The following is an 18,884-nucleotide window of genomic DNA, read 5'->3' on the forward strand; positions in this document are numbered from 1 at the left end:
CATTTCTTTTAAATGCTCTTGTCATTCAGAAATTGCCAGAGTCATCTCCGTAACTTTGCACTTAGTGTTCCCAGCCGGTTTGGGGTTACTTGCAGGAGTTGAAAAGGAAATACGAATAGATTACAGGGCTCAATCCTGCAAGGTGGAGAGTCTTCTCGCTCTGAACCAATAAAGTGCTTAACCATTTACTTCAAGGGTGGGAGTAGTCTGACAGAACCGTGGTACTGCTAACTGAATTATAATCTTGAGAATTAAATGGTGAAGATGTCTGCAAAACAAACAGCCACTCTAGATACCGAGGGCAGGTGACACTGTGTGGGATTTTTAAAGGATCTTGTTGATTTATGAGCACAATTATGGCTTGTACCGGAACCTGTCACTTAATGCTTTTCTAAAAAATCTGCTTCCCTGTGATTTGGGGTTGGATCCCAAGGCGTCTTGACTTCTCTTTTGCACAGCAGGACCATTTTTCTGCTCACCCTGACCATACTGTGCAGGTCTCCCTCTCTCTAATGCATGCTAATGAAGGATGGAGAGATCGTTCAGCACGCAAGACAGTTCAAAAGGATTGCAACTTACTATCCCAGACCCCAGCACCTCTGTGGGAAAATCAGTCTCTGGCCTTTGTAACCACCCAGGGTTAAGATTAAAAATTCAGGGTTAAGAACAAAAATTAAGAAAACCCTGGGCTTTTGGGAAAGCAATTTTATTTACTTCAACACAATGCAGGCGTGCCAGGTGGAGCCCATGTATGAGCCTCTGAACTAACGGCACCTTTTTAGCTCCCTTAGTTATATATGTGAACAGAGACCGTGATATCAGCTAGGAAATGGTGCTATGTTCAATATGAAAACAAGCGTAACACTGGCACAGGCTTCCCAGGGAAGGGGTCACAGCACTGAGCTTGGCTGAGTTCAAGCAGCATCTGGACGATGCCCTCAGTCCCATGCTCTGACTTGGCTGGCCCTGTGTGGAGACACGAGCTGGACTCGATGGTCCTTATTGGTTTCTTCCAACTAAGGAGATTCTAGGATTCTATGATAATGCCACCATCTTAAATCCTGCCTTCTGAGTGACATCCAGAGTGAAGATACCTTCAGGACCTTCACTGATCTCTCATTGATAGGAAAGGTTCTGACCTAGGTGCTGCTGTTTTTCTGCAGAAAAACATCACAGACAGTGCTTAGGGTCGGTTTCTTAGCTGTGATGAACCTTATCATAGAATCACAGGATTGTCTGGGTTGGAAGGGACCCCAAGGATCATAGAGCTCCAACCCCCCTGCCACAGGCAGGGACACCAACCTCCAGGCCTGGATCTACACAAGGTTGCCCAAGGCCCCGTCCAACCTGGCCTTGAACACCTCCAGGCATCCACCACCTCTCTGGACAGCCTGTTCCAGCACCTCACCACTCCCTCTGTAAAAAACTCCCCCCTAATATCTAATCTAAACCTTCCCTCCTTCAGCTTCAATCCATTCCCCTTCTCCTGCCATTGTCTGCCCTTTTAAAAAGTTGATTCCCCTCCTGTTTCTCTGCTCCCTCCAGGTACTGGAAGGCTGCAATGAGGTTTCCCACAGCCTTCCCTTCTCAAGATTGAACAAGTCCAGCTCCCTCAGCCTTTCTTTGTTTTTTTTCCATCCAGAGCCCATCTCCAGGAAACGTTTCCCCATGATTTAGTCCCTGTATGCAATTTTTTGTTTCTTTTCTTGGAAATGTTATGGTGGATTTTGGTTTTAGGTATTTTGTTTATTCTGGGTTGGTTTTTTTGTTGGGTCATTTTGTGACTAACACTTCCAAACCCTTCTCCTTTCAGCTCTGAGCACTAGGGAACCAGAATACCAGCCAGTTCTTCCAAGGACACAGGGAACTCATATTTCCAAGCTGTATCCTGAAAGCTCACTGGGCAAGAAATCTTTTTTTTTTTACATTTGTTTTTTTCTGTCTCACGATGTAAATTGGAATAAAAATCCTTTTTCAAGTTACTTGTGGCTGAATGTAGCAGTTTTTTTCAATTAAAAGGTCATGCAAGAAAAGCATGACAGCGTGGTGGCAGATCGAGGTTTCAGACCTCCACAGACAGAAGAAGGGAATGGACCCAAGTTTTCAATTGCTTCAGTGCTTGAACACAAGGTTACTATGGAAAATGTGGTCCCTTCTCTTTTTACTGTACCCTTTCAAATGCAGTGCTGCTGGAGTCCAGAGAACACCTTGCAATCTGGGCAGGGCATCCCGGGCATTTTGGGCAAGCAGCAGTGCTTGCAGACACCAGAGTGTGGGTATGGACCTGGATGAGCTTAGTGAAGACAGTAACATTCCCAGGCATGGGGAACAGCAAAACTTCAAAGAGTCTCCTCAGATGCTTTTGCCAGAGAAACAGAGACACTTACAACTTTGCAGGCACCCAAGTGGGATGGCATCATTTTTTTCACAGATCTCTCGGTTCAGCTGAGGTGTCTGTATTCTGTGCAACTGCTGTTTTAAATGTTGCCCTTTGTGATTTGCAAGATGAGGCCTCAGGTGGCTTCAGGAAGCCGTGCTGCACTGAAGCAGCACAGCGTTCCCTCAGTAATCCAGCTAAGATAGCAGCGACAAGTGACATGAAAGGTGCGTTTTGCATGACGTACGTGGAGAAGCCAATTACATGTAATTAATGTTGGTTAAATGCTTTGAAGATGAAAAGCTTTTATATAAGTGTGATTAACATCTATTCTGTCAAAATGATTGTCTTTCTAATGTTTTAAGAAGCTTAATAGCATGCTTCAGCTTTTCAGTGTTTATCTCCGAGATGTGATGACCCCATCTGAAGCATTCACTGGAAAGCCATATCAGAAGAGCCTTCAGTGGGAGTTGATGTTGGCCACAAACCAAGAGTAAAGCTGGAGACACCGTGGGACAGAGACAATTCACCTGTCAACAGTTCAATCCCTTACAAAGGTTCCTAATCAGCAGACCAGTTGAGCGATGCCAAGGCATTGTCCTGACACAAGGACTTAAATTGTGAGCCCTCATTCCAGAGTGGCTTATAAAGCATATGAAGATAGTCTGTGCATGCTGGATCCAGTTTTAGAAGGTGCTGTACCAGCTTACACTTAGCAGGAGCCCAGGATCTGGCATGGGACTGAAAAGACACCTCCAAATGGGAATTTTGCCACCGATTTCAATGAACACAAGAAATGGCCACATTTTAGCATGCACAAAAATAAGCTGTTATTGACTGAAGGCTTATAGTCGATTGTCTTGCTCTGACACATTTTGCTTTCCACTGTAAATAAAGTGGATTTCATTGTAAACCACTCACAGGAGATGAGAAACAATAAGGGTCGGACACTGAACAATAGGCGTTCTGAGAAAATAGTGAGTTCATACATTGGCAGTCGCTGTTATTTTCTGAAAATGAGTGCAGATGTTTTAGTATGCTGAAATCACTCAAGACTTTTATGGCAGAAAGAGGCCATGGAGTAAATAAACTGGTGACAGGTATAATGAAAGGCATTCGGTTTATTTGCTTGTTCAGAGTTATTTTATTCAAGGGAGCCCTGTTTTGCCTACCACAGGCAAATCCTCGAGACCATCCTGAAGAAGTATCTCCCTGGAAAAAAAAAAAAAGAAATGTGTAAGATCATGTTGGAAGCTCAGGACTTCTGGATGACAATCAAATGGGTTATTTAATTCTTTGTAAGCAATTCCTAGAAAGCATCGGATCCCAGAAGAGACATATGTGCAGGCTTTGCTGTCTATTTGCTGGTGAGGAAACACAAGTGCTGTTACCTCTAGTAGCAAGGGGAATGCCATTGGTATCATTCGTGGTGCTGTGGCCAAGAGGAGAGTGCGGATCATCACCAAACATCATGATGTTAATGATGTTATGCAGCCAGAGAAGGTCAGGGAGGCTGGGAGGACTGGCAGAGATCATGCTCTTTCCCTCCATCAGTTATCTTCCCACATGACCTGATCCACTGGCGGGTTAGGGTCAGTCCTGGCAGGTTTTCCATGTATGGTGGAAGTTGCAGGATGGCACTAAAGGCTTGCTGGGATCACCCTTTTTGCCACTGTTCAGCCAGTCTAGCTAACCCCTTCCCTGCACTGCCGTCCTGGCAGTGATGGAGGGGGCTGCAGGGGTTGCTTATTGACATAATCGGCAGCCGGTGTTGTTATCGAGCAGAGGGCAGTGTGTGTCATTCTCAGCCTCTGTCCTTGAGGACATCTCTCTCGAGGTTCAGAACACCCCTCAGAACTGCCAGTGATGTGGCAGTGGGGGGAATTCAGGACTCAGAAGGTGCCACCTTTACCCAGCCGCAAGATCTGTGCTTACCCTGCCAGTCTACACATGCCAAACCAGGTGAGACAACCCAAGCTCCACTGGGACCTGCTAACACACACGGAAGATGGATGAGGTCCTCAGGGCATATCTCTGTCAGTTCACATGTATTAATACCTCGGCTGCTTTGCCTTCGCTGGGATTTTACCTCAGGTTAATTACTCTGTATTTGCTAATGCCATGTAGGAACATGCATTTTTTTCCCCCCTGGTGAAGAGGAGCTGGATCTAGAGACACGCTCACCTTTACTGCAGCTTGCCAGAGCACTGGCAGCTTTGTCCTTCACAAATGTGATTGGTAAAAATGTCAAAACCATTTCCATGAAGTGGTTGCCGCAGGTGGGGGTGTTCAGGAGCTCTGGAAAAGGGGCATTGCTTAGGCCATACCTCTCCCTGGCATTTACCATGCATCAGGTTTCCAAGTCCATCACCTTCCATAAACCCTGAATGCCCTGAAAGAGAATTTTAGAGGTGAGAGCTGCAAGACAACCAACCTTTCCCTCAAAGGGAGGCATAGGATAACTTCAGCTTTTGTTCCTGTGACCTGCCCTTGCAGGACTGAAAAGAGCTTTGAGCACACACCCAGGAGAGCAGGAAATCTCTCCTACGGATCACTTGTAAAATGGCCCGGTTTGAAAAACACGCTGCAGGAAGAATGAAGCCTGACTGCAAAGGAGAGTGGGGTGGGATTTTTTTTTTTCTTCTCTTTTTATTTTTTTCTTCTCTTTTTTTTTTTCTTTCCCCGTGAATAGGATTTCAAACTAGCAGCCAAAGTGAATCATTATACATCCTTGCCATATGCCACTTTCAATCAATAAGGCCTTATGCTCTGCTAACAATCATCCTAAACTATACCTATTAACAAGAATGCACATTTTCATAGTAATATTCCACGCACGTCACCGCATGCAGACTGCAAACAGTCGGGAGTGATCACAGCGAGGGGAGACGAAGTTTCTGAAACAACGGGTGAGTGTGTGGACGTACACCATGCTGTAGAGGCTGCCGCTCTTACACGTGTAGGCTGCTTTCCACTTTTAATGCCATACGCTTCTACAGACTGATGTGAGGCTTTTTTCCTTTCTTTCTTTCTTTCTTGCTTTCCCACATACCCTTCATTGATGACCCAGCTGGTTTCCCTCTCGATGACCCAAGAAGTGGCCAACACACTGAGAAGGTGCAGGAATAGGCACGGGGTGAGGAGATATGGCTTCAACAGTTCGGAGGGAGAGAGATGACAGCAATCATCAGGAACTAGTCATCAGTATGATTAGTTCATACCTGAACTCATCCATGAAGATATGGATATCTGCTACAAAAGAGACATGGGGTTTGTGGAACGTGGTGCAGGAGCAGGAAGCAGGAGCAGATTGTATTTCAACCTGACCACGAGGCACCTCTGTTTCCCACCTGACATTTCTTTTGTCTGCTTACATGGCAAACTCCACCTGTTGGGTGTCGCTTCTCCAAAAATACTGTGCTTGCTGTAAAAGTTATTGACTGAAGTGCCACAGCCTGAGCTGCTCAAAGCATCCAAGTCTTACAGTGTGGGCACAAAGGACTTGGTAGATTCACCCGACTAAAGCAGAAATCTGACTTGAGCTAGTCACCCGTGGCTCCCTCGCTAGTCGATGGAGAGCCAGTCAATACAGTCAATGGAGTCTATGGTGATTCATCTCTTCCTCAAGTAGATGGTTAAAACAGAGCAGATGAATTGCATAATAAAAACACTTACTTCTTCTTTCTGCCTGGGAAGCCCAATGCAACAGCTTGGATTTAAAAATCTGTAAACATCTGAAATGAGGGGTGTCTAATCCCACCTTGGCCCTCATGACCCTTCCCCATCCTGATGCTCTCTGGCCAGGTTGAGGGATGTCAGAGCAGAGGAGAGCAGCAGCCCCATACTAGGTATCTGAAACGTTCCACCCCGACCAACTTCCCCAGAGCCCCCAGCATTCCCATGTGCCCCCAGACCCCAACCCCACCAGTCCCACTCACGGGTGATGGACAAGTGACTCAAAGTGCAGAACATGAGCTGTGCTTTGGGACTGCATCAGCCCCAGGGGGTCTGGCAGTGGGCAGACAACACAAAGTTCTGATGTCTACAGATCCTGGATTAGTGGAGCATGTACTGTATGGCACAGTCCCAATACAATGGTCTCTGGATGCTGCCACATAAAACCCCTTCCTATCTTTCTCTCAAAGGAAGAACTTAATCTTTGCTTGTTTCTGTGCTTTATAACTGACAGCTGTTTCTGCAACCCTTTTGTAGGCATCTTACACACAGTCTGTGTAATACCCTTCATGAGTAATCCTTGTGTGTTTTTCAAGGTTCAACATAAAAATTCTTTGCTAATCAAAAGGCATTCCTGCTCAGATGTTTCTGTGCTGCAAAATAACCTCCAATCAATCAATCACACACACAAACACACACACACACACACACACACACCCCCTGAACAATCCCTGCCTATGCTTATGGCTTTGCAGCTTAACTGCCCGCGGGTGAAGGTGGGAAAGGAGAACGTGCTTACCTTTGAGCAAAGAGCTGTGCAACTCTGCATGACAGCAATACCACCAAAATATACCAGAGGTGGTACAGTGCCCTTTTGCTGGCTTTCCATGGAAGCACATATCCGGAATAGCATAATTTGTTGCAAAGATTTCACCCGGTTTCTTCCTCTCTGGCAGAGTATGCCTTCATTGAATCTGGAAGTCCTTATTCCTTGGACAATTCCTCTTGCCTTTGATGAAGATTTGTAATCCTGGAAGGGCTGTGCAAAATTTATGCTACTAATTTTTCATATTTGGAGATATTAATGATGTACAAGTTACTGGATTCAGTACAAGATAACTGGCCAAATTGCTGTAGACTATTTTATATGTGAAGTAAATATAAGTGATCAAAGGATAACTTCTGGCTTGAAAAGGCATTAATACTACTAATATCAGCTGAAGTAATTAAACTGCATGGATTTGTTTAAACACTTAATGTAGCTATTGACCCTATGGCATCCTTTCCCTTCTTTTTAACCCATAGACATTTCAACATTGGTGAGGTCTTTAGGAATGAGGTCAGTAAAGCTGGACAGAAGTTTAGTTTTCCCCATCACAAGGATGCTCAAGATCATGAAATAAACACACTCTTACACCAAATTGGGATGAAAGCTCAAAATCACAGCCCCAGAATCCAGTCCCAGCAATGACAAAACCACACATGATCCCATCTCATTTCACATCTGGAAAATATAGTCAAACACCTCTTAACATTGTTGGCTGCTGTTCCTGGCTGATACAAGACACATCTGCTCCCAAAGCAGCCCTGCATCCCTGGGGATGCCACGAAGACACACGATGGGGGTGCAGGTGGTCCCTTATGACAGCTTCTTGGGGATAGAGTCAAAAGATGACCTTAGCAGGGTCTGAGCAACCCAGGCAGTCGGTATTCCACACAGAAAGCTTCCTTTTCCATTACTTTGAAGGGCTGTGGCTGGTTGAAAGGCAGATTCCCACATGCCCTTGGCAACTCGTCCCTACGGTTTGCCCAGGTGTGATGTATTCCAAGGTTTGGGACAGAGGACTACTTTCTTATATGTGTCCTCTGACTTTTCAGGAGGGATGACAACTACAGAGATAATTATTTTGTTACCCATCCTACACCCAGAAACACAGTGCCACCTCACGCTCGTAGTCTGCTCTATCAGACACAGCCAGTAGGGCCAGCTCTGCACAGACATGTTGAGCTGAACATAAAACAAACTCAACTCCCTGTGCTGCAACTAATTAGACAGTGCTTCCAGAGGGTGAGATACCGGAGAAGAGCTTTAGACACCGAAAACCATGATCTCCAGCCAGACTCAACCCCACACCCCTCCCCCAGCAACTGCAGAAGTGTGTTGTCTACCCCGCGCAGTCCAAATTTATTAATATTTGTGTGTCTCCAGTTTTTTCATCCTTCATTTCCCTTTATGGTTTTATTTTTCCCAGTCAATAAGAATGATTTTATTCTTCTTAATTAGATTCTTTTTTTTTTTAGCTTTCCCATAGTAATTAAAGCACTTTTCTTCAGCAGTATAACCTATTACAGTAGTTAAAATATTAAATCATGACTGGTGCCAGATCTAAGGGACCAAGAAACATAGGTTTTTCAATAGCCACTTTGCCTTCATCTTTTGAATTAGCGTGCAGCCTGTTTTACATTTTTTGGGTAAGTAATAAGATTTGTTGATTTGAATAAAGAACAATATAAAAATGAATTGCATTGTACTTTTAATTACTTAGTCTTAATTTTTGTGGTGACACTCCAGGCTCTCGTATAATGTTGTTTAATGTTTACTTCTCTTTATTGATTTGATAATTTAAATACAAAAATGTCATTTAATTTGCAAATTTCTACATTCATCATTGGGGTGCTGTGCTCATTAAGGAATCAGGGGAATTCTGTCTTTCCCCCCACCTCTTTCATGCTCACACAGGCACATATGAGCCATATTTGATTTTTATTTTAGGCACCAAATCCCACCTACAGAGATGTTTTTCTTCTCCACTGCTGTGAGACTGAGATCCTCCCTATGCTTGACATTTTGAACTGAGGGACTTGGTGTGAATTAGGCTGCTGCTCCAGGGAGCCTTTTTTTGGTACTCCTTGGAGGTGACTGGAGATGGTGGGTAGGTCAAGACCCACTGTGGGACGTGCCAGCCTTGGCAGGCTCCTTCTTCACCTGGGCAGTCAAACATCCTCAGAGCCCTGAAAGTGGTCTGAGTTAAACCCATTCCCTGTAGAGGACATGGTGGAAGCAGACAGTGTAGAAGTCCGCAGAAAGTGTTGGATGAGCCCAGTTTGGTCTCCTTTGGTTAGGGTGAGGATGATGGCCTTGATGCTCTGCCGATGGCATCCAGAAATTGATTTGAGAATGCAACAAACCTATAGCAAACTTTCAAACTTTCTTTCCTCCAACATCTCTAACCTATCTCTTCTACTTACCTCAGCTCTCTGAGAGGAGCCACTGACACCACTTCATGCATCAATGCTATGTGTACTGTTTTTGAGGTATTTGCCTTTTAGCTTTGGACCTGCAGGCATATTTCAGAGCTGCTAGAAGTTAAGCAAAATTAAACTTTTCTTTCAAAAATCCATCACCATAAAACTGTTTTCCCCTCCTCTTCATTAATGATTTACTTTCCATGGAATAAATGCACCAACTGAGGACAGAATCATTATTAAAATCTCCGTTAACAACACAATATTACTTTGGTCCTTTCATTTCCTCCACTATTATAAAATTCAAGATTCATTTCATCTATTAATATTAGCAATCTATTTTTTTTTAATTTTGACCAGGCACAAATTAAAGGGGGAATGATATTATGGAAGCAGCACAGAACTTATTCCTCTTTATTTTTGTAAAATCTATTTTTTCTTTTCCATCAGTTCTTTCTTTCCATTTAATATTGGCTTCTTTTCCATTGATATTCCCAGTGACTTCATTTGGTACCTGGCATTACTCCCATGGAAGTCAACTGGAAGAGGCCAACAGACTTACTTGGTAGGTGATTAAAATTATGAGGTCAATGAAGAGCTGAAGGCTGGCACACAGGTCTAGGAGCAAGGGAACTGGGTTCTGGTCCTAGCCCTGCCACAAAATTGCTCTGTGATCCTGTGCAAGTCTTTTTTGTTCTCTGTGCTGCAATTTCCACACATTTAAAATAGGAACAAGACTGTTTATTGCTCTCCTAGCAAATAAAACTTGATGTACAAGAGCTAACTGAGCAGGAAGGCACATGTTCTTCTCTCAAGAAATCCGCATCCTAGCATAGCAGAGGCCAGTGAGGACTGGGACAGAACAGAGTTCACTCTATTTTTCCAAGTGCTCATGAATTCCTCCTGTTCCCTTTACAACAGGTCACTGTCAGTGAGTTCTAATGAGATTTCCTTTGTGCCTCTCTAATGCTAAACATAACAAAGATTTCTCTGCAATGTTTCAGACAGAAAAGCTCCACTTGTGCTGCATTTCCTTGTCAAAGGCTGATTTTTAATGGATTTTAATAAAATAACCAGCTTTTACAGTTATGGCACACGTAATTCTTTACCCCTACCCTTTACCCCTATTCTGCACACCAGCTAAACATGCATGGGGTTGCTCTTCCAACCTCCTTGAGTGCAAACAGGATTGCTATTGTGGCAGGGCTTCCCAGATGCTGAAGTGCTGAATTCCCATGTTTTTAGTGGCAACGGGAGGAAATAGAAAAAGAAACTTAGATAGAGCCTTCTATAAGGCCCCCAGTATAATCAACACCACCCCTGCAAGACCTCTGTCCAACACCTTCCCACAGTTACAATTCCACAAAAGCCTCTGGGAATATCCCTGTGCTGAACTACACAGAGCACTGGAATGTTTTTTCTCGATCTTTTACCTATGTCTTTCCTGCTGAAGCTGTGGCCCATTACTTGCCCAACATGCAGAATGTACAAGGACACATCATGCCCCTCCTCTTTCCATCAGCCTTACATGTAGTTGACAACTTGCTTTGTCATGCCCTGGTCTCATCATCCCCTCTTCAAACCACACAGTTCTCTCTTTCTCAGGCTTCCCTCAAAGGCAGGTTTTCTACACCTCCAATCATCCTTTTTGCACCTCTTTGGGCTTTTCCCAACTGAGTTGTACCTTTCCTGAGGTTTGGGAATTTCTCCTGAGCCAAGACCCCACCACTGCCAAATTGAATATAAAGACCATCCCATGCCTTCTGCAGTGTGCCCCTCCAAGCAGGCATCCTGGGAGGACTGCTGGGTTTTTGCAGTGCTGGATTTCTGCTGTGCTCACAAGTATTGCAGCCCCAGATCTTTTTCCACATGGCAGCAGCCTGGGTCATCGCTCCTCATTTTGGACTGGAGAAATTGATTTTAACTCCCCTGCCAGGCAGCACAACATTTTAATTACTTGTATGGGCAAAGCCCATCGTTCCCATTCTGATCAGGACTCAATAAGTACACAAAGCCTATCAGAGGTCCTCCAGGAGCTTGAGCTGGAATCCAGGCTATCGAAATGCCCCCCAACCTGTTCCTCTGCTGTATTTTCTTCACCCTTCTCATCCTTGTCCCATGCCACCCTTGTTTAAAGAAAAAATAATCTTTCTTTTACCCCATTACTGAACTATTTTCAGATCTGATGCTAGTCACCACTTGCAACCATCTGAACTATGGTAGGCGATCTGTACGCTCTCCCACAGCATGAGTAGGCCATGAAGAATGGGAAAGAGATCAGTTGCTTGCTGGATTAATGATGATTTTCCTGCTGCCAGTTCCTGCTTCTCATCACAAATGAGTGGCATTTGGTGGCAAAAATAAAGGACAAAATCAGTGGCCTTTGGAAGCAAGAGTCTGAGTGGATACAGGGCCAGGAAAGTCAAGATATAAAATGCAGTCTTCTTTCCAAAGGACCTAATCCCAATTTAGGGGACACCAGGACACCTAAAAATAAATAAAAACCTTGAGGCTGGCTACAAAAATATTTCTGTCTCATTCTTCTGAAATCCATGGAGAGGCACTGCCCATGCCAGGAACCCACAATACCCTGGCATCTCCGCCGGCGGGGCTGGCTGCTCTCACTTGTGAATACATTTATCACTGATAATATGCCAAAATATCCCACAGTTGAATGCTGGGGAGCTCTAGGAAGGGGAGCAGGTTCTTCTCACAGGGATGGCTGAGCGTGGCAGCACTTTATCTGCATCTGTATTGGCGATGTGTCACTCCCATCTCTCTACAGAACTGATGGACCAGTGGTTGGATTCTCAACTGAGTGCTTGTACTTTTTTATGACATGTGGTATGTTTTCTGCCATGAAGCTAAGGAAATAGTCTGAGAAAGGGTGTTGGGCAAGAAGCAGTTGATAGGAGGTGAGGGTGAAGCAGTAAAACCAAGGCAAAAGCCAAGTGGGAGCCAGAAATTGGTTGGATGAGCCCATCAGGGCACCCTTCAGTGTCTCGAAGCCTCTCAGTGTAACTGGGAGGGCTGAATGGGGTAAGTCCCCTGCAGCTGAGGACCTCATGCCGGAGGTGGTAGCACAGGGAGCCCAGGGCTTCAGTGAGGGAATTTAGACCCTGAGATACAGCTGAGCAGCCTAAGGGATGGAGTGAGGGTCATACAGTGCCACTAGAAAAATGAGGAAGGAACAAATGTATTGACCTCTTTTAGCTATGGTAGACTGAAGAGAGACAATCTTCCAACAGGAGATTGAGGGGTGACTTTATTAATGTTTATAAATATCTGAAGAGTGAGCATCAGGAGGATGGAGGCTCTTCTCAGTGATGTCCAGTGATAGGACAAGGGGCAATGGGTGCAAGCTGGAGGTTCCATGTGAACATAAGGAAGAACTTTTTCACTGTGAGGGTGACAGAGCAGAGGAACAGGCTTCCCAGAGAGGTTGTGGAGTCTCCTTCTCTGGAGATGTTCAAAACCTACCTGGACATATTCCCGTGTGACCTAATCTAGGGGATACTGCTCTGGTGGGGGGGTTGGACTAGATGATCTTTCAAGGTCCCCTCCAACCCCTGACATTCTGTGATTATATTAACATGTAAAAACTGGAGCAGAGAGAAAAGCAGCAATCCATCCCCTTGTGCTCAGTAAGAACTACACTGCAGCGGGGAAGGTTGGTGACGGAGGAGCAAAAATATTCTGCTGGTAAAGCTGGTAAAGTTCTGGGAGCCTGGAGCTCCCAGCAGTGCTGGCAGGGGTTAGATGAGCATTTCCCAGTTATGACACAGGTCGAATAAACACTGCCAAAGGGAGGAGGATGGACTAGATGACACCTGAAGATCCCTTCCAACATTAGCTCCCCACTTGCACATTGCCAGCTGCCAGCATGCAGGACAAATGTGGCCAGTGTGTCTGGGGATGTGATAGTGCCTCTGTACTCAGCATTGGTGAGGCCACACCTTGAGTTCTGGGCTCCTCACCATAGGAAGGACATTGATGTCCTTGAGTGAGTCCAGAGAATGGCAACCAGGCTGGGGAAGGGGCTGGAGGGCAAATCATCTGAGGAATGGCTGAGGGAGCTGGGGATGTTTAGCCTGGAGAAGAGGAGGCTGAGGGGAGACCTTATCATCTCCTGCAATTACCTGAAAGGAGGGTGTAGAGAGGTGGGCGATGGTCTCTTCAGCTGGGTGACAGGTGATGGGATAAGGGGAAATGGCCTCAAGCTGTGCCAGGGCAGGTTTAGATTAGATGTTAGGAAAAAATTTTTACTGAAAGAGTTGTTGAGTCCTGGAACAGGCTGCCCAAGGAGGGGGTTGAGTCACCTTCCCTGGATGTGTTTAACAGACAGGTAGATGAGGTGCTCAGGGATATGGTTTAGCATAGGACGGGTACGGTTGGACTTGATGATCTTAAAGATCTTTTCCAACCTTGTGATTCTGGGAGTTTTCTCCAGGCAGTTTACACAAGCATTTCCCCACGTGAACATCAAAGGCAGACGCAAACATGCATATCAATAAAGACAAAAGAAAACTCCCTTGCTAGTGATGTCCAATTCATTACTTGATACCACGTAACACAGTAATGTTGCACTTTCAAGCTCAGTGCATCTGCCTCGCTCTGTTTATACTGTGGTCTGGAGTGTTTATCACCTCCTGCTAATGGCAGTGGAGTTTTTGCCACAAAAACTTAATCATTTGCCTCCTCGGAGAGGGTATTTTTCCTGATTAAAGCCTTCCGGAGAGCAATGCAGGAAGCACTCAGCCCCACCGGGCATTCTTATACCCTAACCACTGAAATCTGGGACAACGGCCAATAATCTGGGACAAACTCTAAAAATACAGCAAACACTCGAGGACTTATTTTATTGGTCCTTCCATACCTGCCTTGAGAGTGTCGGGATGCACAGGGCGACAGGTAAAGAGCAGTGAAAATAAGCCCTTCAGTGTGGTCCAGCTGGCTGCAGCAGGGATGCAGATGCTTTGCTTAGGCACTCCTCATATGAACCTTCTCATTGTGAAAGCTTAATTAAAACCAGTTTAAAACCCCCAAATCTAGTTGTTGGGGTTTTTTGGGGGGGGATTTGAAAGGTTTTCTTCTCCCTTCTGAGGGAAGAGGCTGGAGAGATAGCAGACCTCAGCTCCAGGCTGGCATAGCTACCATATGTGCTTTTTATAGCACCTGCACTGCATTTTCAGGTAAAACATCCGCAGCTGAACATAGTGTGGGTAAAGACCCTCTATCTTCCTTTACAAAGGGTGAGAACATCAAGAGATAGGGGTAGGGGGTGGTCTAAGGGCTGTGACTGAGTGTGCTGTTCTCACTCTGCAGATTTAAGGGCTGTTGTATGCCCAGGCTCTTTTTTAGGTGGTGCAACCCCCCCCCTGGGATCTGCCAGAAGTCACCCAGAAGAGTGCAGTGCTTTAGGCTGCCCTAACCTGGTCCAAACACACTGCAGGCATAGAGGTTTAACACCTTGCCCTTCACCTGCCATCCCCCACACACGAAGCAGAATGACCAGGGTGACTAGGCAGCTCCCAAGCCCCAGGCTTGTGGCACTGTACCCTGGTTCATTTACACCGAGGATGGGAAGATTTTCTTCTGCCTGTCCATCTCACATAGAGGCTTTGTAGATAACCTCTATGGAAGCAAAATGATTTGATGATGGGACCTGTATTTATTTACCTTCAGCTTTTAATGGAAGGAGGACAGAGTGGTTTATGGGCATGGAGCAAGAGATTAATAGATTCCCATTACCAGAGGCTGTCACAGCCACCAGCACTGTCACCAAGAAGCGATTCTGATGTTGTTACCAATAATTTGAGACCACATTTTCCTGACAGGCATCCAGGCAGTCTTAAACATTTCAAGAAGGGATTTTGCCACTGTGGCACCTGGTAATCTGTTTGAGTGGTTAAGTACCTTTGGCTGGTAAGATCATCTTTCCACCAAACTTAAGACGCATCGACTTCAACTCACTGTACCACACACTCTTGGAAGTTAGAGATACCTATTTTTTTAGGAGCTAAGCTCCACCAATGCTGTATTTGTATTTTTATGGGGAAACTGAGGCAGGGAGCTTCAAAGCAGGACATTATAATTAATCTCTGAAGTTTGGTGCGTAGTCTGCTTACAGAAATACCATGCTTTCACTGACTCCTGGCCACCAGATTCGCAACTGAGGGAGCTTTTATACCTGAGGTTCAGGGAAGTCCCTCTGCAAGCTGCAAGTGGCACAGCCTGGTGATTCGGGGGAATCTGAACACTGGTTTCTCATCACTAAGAGTTGTGCTCTTGGCGTTAAGACAAAGCCGGCGGCCACAGTAACCTTAAGCACAGCAAATCTCAAGGAAGAAAATACCTGAAAGGAACCTCGAGCATTAGGCAGACCTTTGGCTCTACGTCCTGAGTTAAAAAAAGATAAAAAATGCAGCCCTGCACCAATTAAGCATATACCGTCATTGCAGAATTAGTCATATGATGTCCATAATCCTCCTTGTCTGAGCACAGAAGTCTCTGACTCGAACGTGGGCGTACTTTGGTTCCCAGGGAGCTGGCATGACTTGAGGGTATGGATTAGAGCCTGGATACTCCTTTTTGGGGAGGGGTAATATGCTAACGGTACAGCCACCATCCAGCGCCGACTGTCCTCCAGAGCCTTCTTGCCGTGAGGTTCCCCACCCAATAGGCCAGACAAGTTCTCCTGGATTTAAAGTGAAATAATTACACCATAACTCTGTTGGTTACAGTGATAAAATTAATGAGCTACGCCCCAGAAGTCCTAACAAAATTCACAGGTGGGTAAGGCAACGCTAAGGATCCAACCCGAACCAAGCTTTGGTGCGTGGCTCTGACAGGGGGCAACACGTGCCCCTTGCTTGTCTTGACACTTTAATCAAAATGCAACTGAAAACCAAGGGAAGAATTCAATTTCTGGAAGAAAAACCCGCAGGTTTACGGGCGTCGCAGCGACGGATCCTTCTGCCTGGTATATTCCCTCCAATCTATCAGCATCTGACGCCTTGCTCTTTAGTCTGGAGCTAAGAAAAGCTACGAAAAAATACCTTTGTACAGTTTGGGGCCCGTTCTGTCTGCCGTATCACTCGTTATTTTTACCGGCCGCACCGAAGCCAGACCGCAAAGGGCAAATTTGTCAACGTGGGTGGGCTTTTTTAGTGCAAAAACCAAGGGCTCGTACAGACAGTAGCAAAGACCATCTGCATCCACGTCTGGAAGTTCAGGCTCTAATTTAGAGCTGCCTCAAATATAGAAATTCCAGTGAAGTTAATTGTAGCCGCATTATGGAGAGGTGACAGCAGCGAGTCCTTAGAAAGCTGGGGAAGGTTTAAATCTGCCTCGGCTGTGCTCCCTTTAGAGTCGGGCTAATACTGGGTATAAATCCCACCGGGAAATTCTGCAGGCAGGGCACTGACTGCAAGGCAATAGTGTTTCTGGGAAATAAGGATAAAGTTCTTGGAGGAAAACCTCCTTTCCTCTACATGTTGAGAAGAGTGCAGCATCATTTGGCCTGTGTTTTTAAAAGCCTCCTAACTCTGCTTGCAACCCAGAACTTAGCTTACTGGTATAGTAAGGAACCGCTTTCATTGTGCGGGCTGGTTATTACCAGGAAGCGCTTAATTACAATAAAACCTGTAGTTAAAGTGATAATTTATTACTCAAGGTTATGAATGTAGATTGTTTTTCCTTACCCAGGCATTTTAAAATGGGGAGGCAGAGGCTGGGATCCTGGGGGTTTCTTTAGGCTGAGCGATTTCCAACAGCTTTAGGAACCAACATGGAAACTGCAGGCTGGAAAGCAGTTTGCTGTCTCAGGGCTGCATTTTTTTAAGCAAGTTCTGCTGGAAATGTGTCCTTTGAATTAACCAGAGCCTGGTAACCTGCAACGAACCAATGCAGAGCTGAAAAATATATCCCCGTTAGTGAACACATGAAGAGATAAAGGAAACGCCGGGCCCCCTCCCCCCAGTATTTTCCATGTTTTATAACACCTCTGTCAGTATAAATTTCCATTCACTGAAGAAATTACATTTCACGAGAGCTACAATAGGAATTTAAGATAAATGACACACGAGCACTGCAGTTTCGTACAGGCTTAAGCAATCCAAGTACCTTTATCACGTGCAGGGTATCAAAATACATGAATTTGACTTGTTACCACAGTCACACGAGGAAGATTGAGTGTCAGATGGGGCTGCAAAGCATAAAGCCATCTTAGCTAAAATTTATTTTAGCGCGGGAAGGGGATTTTTTAACCATTAAGCATAATTATTTAAAGCTCATCTGAGCCATGCAGCTCTAATGATAACTGGGAACGGCGAAAAAAAAAGGTCTTGAAAATGCTGTCTGTAAGGGCACTTCTTGCAAGCACTGCTTGCTCTTCACATGGGCTACCTTCGCTCATCGCTGTTTCCCGAAATTCTGGGAGGCTGACGAAGTCTTGAAGTGTCATCTGAAGGCTGTAACATTATCTCCAGTGACAATACTCACTCCTGGGGCTTTCATGTTGCAAGTAGAGAAAACATTTTAGCTTTTCAGGAGGGTAAACATCTCCCTGCGAAACAACGTAAGCAAGGCAGTTTGCAATGTAATAAATGAAAACCTTTGGGGTATCATTTCTCCCCAGGCTGAAAATAAAATAAATAGTATTGCCCGGGATCCACATCTCTGGAGTTTTCTCTCTGCGGCATCGCCTGTGCCACGCAGCACAAAAGGCCATGCTACACCCATCTTATTGGGGTGGCTTTGGGACAACATCTCAAGCGCTCTGGACCCATTTCCTCAGAAGCAATGATGGCCAGATGTGATGAACACACTCCTGGGTCTTTCCACCTGTGAAGCACAAATTCAGGTGCAGCGAAACGGGGCTTTCCACAGCACGGCCATTATCAAGAGGAGTGGTGTTGGCCAGGAAGTGTTTCAGCCTGGGCAGGGATGCAGCTCAAACTATCCCTATGCTGACCACGCTGCCTGATCCCAAGGGATAACATCTTCTCAGTATGAGCTCCATGTCCTTTTTAAGGGGATAGTGGTGATGTGGGTACAGGGAAAAGCTGGGCCATATTTTATCGCCCTGCACATTTCTCCGTGCTTCAGCTACTTGGCAGCTATTGAAGGACTTACTCCTCTGTCAAAAGAAGCAGAAATCCTGGCCTGCTGTTTGTTTTCAGATGAAATAAGCAACCTTATGGCCAAATCGACCCATATTTGCCTCTTCTCCTGTGGCTCTGAATGCATCCTGAGCTGATGCTGCCCACAGCCAGGACATTTCCTTCTCTGACTGCTGCTTCATGTTCCCTTTTGCCTTCCTTGGTGACTTGTTCCACGACCGTCCCATGACAAAAAATCAGTCCTTGCTGCCTGCAGGTTAAAGCCCCCCGAACTCCACTTGTTGGTGCTTGTTTTGGAATAACTGGGGCTCATCCCTGGTTCATCCCTTTGACAGACATGTCTCCTTATTTTCCATCCTTGGTTCGGCACCCTGGGGGACATCACCCTCTTTGCTTTCCCCGTGCCACAGACCTGCTCAGCAGCAGCATGTTGTGGGCTTGATTTTGCTGCTTTTTGCTCCAAA

Source organism: Gallinula chloropus (genome assembly GCF_964237585.1).
Source record: "Gallinula chloropus genome assembly, chromosome: 2".
Lineage (NCBI taxonomy): Eukaryota > Metazoa > Chordata > Aves > Gruiformes > Rallidae > Gallinula > Gallinula chloropus.